General features: G+C 38.7%; 1 long non-coding RNA gene across 1 annotated transcript; it reads left to right on the top strand.

Moving 5' to 3' along the window:
- The first annotated feature begins 782 nt into the window (after nt 1-782).
- Nucleotides 783-2,857, top strand: LOC113031581 (uncharacterized). The gene is made up of 2 exons (XR_003273750.2): nt 783-983; nt 2,540-2,857. It is a non-coding gene; the product is annotated as an uncharacterized LOC113031581 (long non-coding RNA).
- The last annotated feature ends 796 nt before the right edge of the window (nt 2,858-3,653 follow it).

Below are 3,653 nucleotides of genomic sequence, written 5' to 3'. Positions count from 1 at the left end.
TGCAGAAGCAGCTAGATGCATGAATCCACAAGGATTAGGTGATTTATTTTTTTTTTTTTTGTGAAATTTTGCCATTTGGCATGCTGAGAGCAATCACTCTTTAGACACTTCATACAGCCAGCCCCCTCCTGCTGCCTGAATTACTCAAAGGAGAAGAGTGTATACAGTTTTAAGACAAATGACATGTTAGGAGAAGGAACAAAGATTCAGTCACGTTTAAGGTACAAAGCATAATGCATTTATACTCTGGCTAAAGCTCTCCAAAGGCAGCAGAGCATTGAAGTAAATGAATCCTGTGTGACAACATTTTAAGCTGGATTTTGGGAATAAAGGTGCTGAACTCAAGCTTTGTTTCAGAATTAGATTTGGCATTAAGGCCAACAAGTTGACTCAGACTTCCTGAGCTCTTGTTTGGATGAAGTCCGTGCAGTTTCCTTGGATTTACCTTGCTCCAACTGAATTCACAGCAGTAAATAAATTATGAGACATTAACAGAATTCTTGTATGTGGGGGGGAAAAAAGCTTAATTTAGTTATCTACTTGTAAAAAAGATTAAAGAAGTAGTGCTGCCTTCTTCTTCTTCTTCTACGTATTATTGGCGGTTGGCAAACAACTGCATGGTGCATTACCGCCACCACTGGTATGGAGTGTGGACAGAAAGTAGTGCTGTCAAAACTGCTCCTGAGCTAAAAACTTTCAAGTTCATGAAGGCGGTGTGCTTTAATTGGTTTAACGCAGAAGTGTGTAAGAGCCAATCAGTTGAAGTCACTGAGAGGTAGGTCGATAAAGATGTTAAGATTACACAGTCAATAAAGCAGAGCCTGATTCTTTGTATTGATGTCTTTGACTTCATGTGAACAACCTGAAGAAGCAGCCTTGGAGGGGATTATGGAGCTGAAAGGTGGTGGTTGTGTTCTTTGATGGGAAATAAGAAGTCTGTCGACTCCCAAGAAAATGTACCCAAAACTCTAAGGGCAACAAAGGTGTTTGTTTTGTTTTTATTATCATCTGTCTTTTTTTAGGGTTAAACCTTTAACTCATTATGATAAATTGCCCACTTCAATGCATTTTATGTAGATAAAATAATTGTCATGTAACCATAATGCGTATAATAATGCAAATCTTCATCCCTTCTCTTTTTTCTGTGAACTAAGCTTGCTGTTGACTTCATTATGTCATTTGTTGGCGTTTAATTATTTTTAAATTTGCCATGACTATTACGGAGCAGAATATCTGTGTTTATATGAGCTGCAATTTTGTCAGAGCCTCTCCTGATTTAGTAAACGTGATGTGAGTCATTTGATATTCAGCCAAAAGGTTCTAAATAAACAGGAGTGCCACAGAGTAGCAATGATTACAGGAAGCAAAGTGAGCGATCAGTATTCTTCCACAAACTTCTGAAGCTTGACTGGAGTCAGTTTATATTAAACAGGTGTGTGTGAGAGAGATTACAGATTTTGTGTGTTCTTGCATCTTGTCGAGTCTTCATCTCTGTTGCGCCCGTCCCATTTTAGTTGAGTCTCCTTTTGTTTAGTCCTGTTAGTCTTGTCTCTTGTGCTTTGCCATTAGTTTTATTTTCTGTTTTAATTAGTTTCAGCTGGTCCCGTTATGCTGGTGTTTCTCATCTTGCTGATTACTTTGTTTATTAAAAGCATCAGTTAGCCTTACTTTTTTTCTTTTTTTTTTTAAATACATCATTCTGGATTTTCTTGTGTGTGCTCTGTAGATCTATTTACCACAATTTTGATTTCCTGTTTGGAGGTTTATTAACTGCCTTTTGGATTACTGGCTTTCACATCAGAAAAGGTTATTAGTTTTCCTTTTTTATGTATTTACTTTTGCCTAAATCTGTATTTGGGTATGCAGCCTGTATATTATGCTAGTCCAGTCCGAGCCATGCAACATGTAGGCACCAGATGTCTACTTTATATTTGGATTTAGGCATGGGCAGAGAGGGTTAGGGGTCTCGGGGTTTTCTGGTTTTTGTTTCTTTTTACCTATGCAGCAGATCTGACAGAATTGCCTCTCCATGCTGTCTGTGACAACTGGACTTTCTATTATACTTAAAAGGCCAGTTTTTGTTCTTTAAATGCTACCACGATTGTGTCTGTTTGTCTGCAGAAAGGGGTTTTCAATCAATGCATATGAGCTCCTATGCTAATCCACTACCACTGCTAATTTCCCATTACCCTGCAATATAGCAGCTCTGCTACCTTTTTAAGCCGGGCACTTAAGGACAAACCACATTTTGTCTTTTTAATTTGAAGCTAAACAAAAGTTAACACTCCACAACAATAACTCGTGCCCACATCAGAAGTGTATGTTTGGTACATAAGGGCCTCCTTTATTACAGAGGGGGGTTGCATCTTTCAGCTATAAATATCAATCAGCTCTTGGATGATTAGACCCATGACATTTGCTTATTGTAAATCGATGTGTTCTGCAGGACAACAGTATGGATAAAAGCCCAAATTATGAATTTAAGACAAATGAAAATGAAATCAACATGACTGATCCTGTGTTCTTTATACATCTGAAGGCAGTTTGCTCATCAACTTGGACCATATCTGCAGATGGAAAAATTCCCAGCTGTTTTGCCTCCGGATGTTTGTGCAGTATTGGCCAGGATCCCGCACAAGTGCCCACTACCCATGTTTACCATCTGAGCCAGTTCTCACCATACACAACACAAAAAGTTTAATGTTCTGCTATAAAAAGTGTCAAGTATTAAATCTCATAGACTATGTTTTTGTTATAATTGTTGGTGGGCGGATCTGTTACCCTTTGTTCTTTCGAGATGGGATTTATTTCTACAGGTTCTCTGTATAGAAATATTAAACACTTTTATTTATTTAAATTTTTTCTATAGCCTTTGACCTTGAAAAAATGAGACTTTGGGGGTTATTTTTGGCTTTTTAAACAGAACAGGGATGTCCATCTCCCGGCCTCAAAGGCTGGTGTCCTGCAGGTTTTGGGTCAACACACCTGAATCAAATGATTAGTTCATTTCCAGACCAGAAACTTCAAGACATGTTGAGGAGGTAATTTAGCCATTTAAATCAGCTGTGTTGGATCAAGGACGCATCTAAAACATCCAGGACACCGGCTTGGAGTTGGACACCCCAGTCTAGAATAAGTTGTTTAATTTCTACATAAAGGACTTTTTTAAGAATATGGTTTTTAACCTCTTAATCGAGTCCTATGAATCAGTGCCTCTCTCGATACTCTCTTACAGCATGCTGTACTAGATAAGGTTACCACTAAAAGGCTCTTAACAAAAAAAACAGCATTTGACACGCTGTGAGTGAGACTGAGGCTAATGTAGATGGGATCAGAGCAGCTCCCATGACTGGCTGCAAAACAGGAAGGTTTAAGCCACTAATAACCTGCAGTGTACACATGCTGTTTTCACTGGCTTAACAAAAGTGATTGTTTTAAAACTGTGATTACATATTATTGTAATATACTACATTGTCACTGTGTTCTGCACAGGTACAGCACACTCAGTCTCACTGCATTGTGGTGAGCAGAGTTAATGAGCCCATTCGTACTAAAGAAAAAGTTTATTCAAATCTCAGGAGGCTGACGGCAAAGAAAGCTGCAGCATGTGGACTTGAGGAGCACACAGGAACGCTGCACTGCAAGTGTGTACG

Source organism: Astatotilapia calliptera, chromosome 2, assembly GCF_964374335.1.
Source record: "Astatotilapia calliptera chromosome 2, fAstCal68.1, whole genome shotgun sequence".
In the NCBI taxonomy this organism is placed as follows: Eukaryota; Metazoa; Chordata; class Actinopteri; order Cichliformes; family Cichlidae; genus Astatotilapia; species Astatotilapia calliptera.
This window is presented reverse-complemented; position numbering and strand designations above follow the sequence as displayed.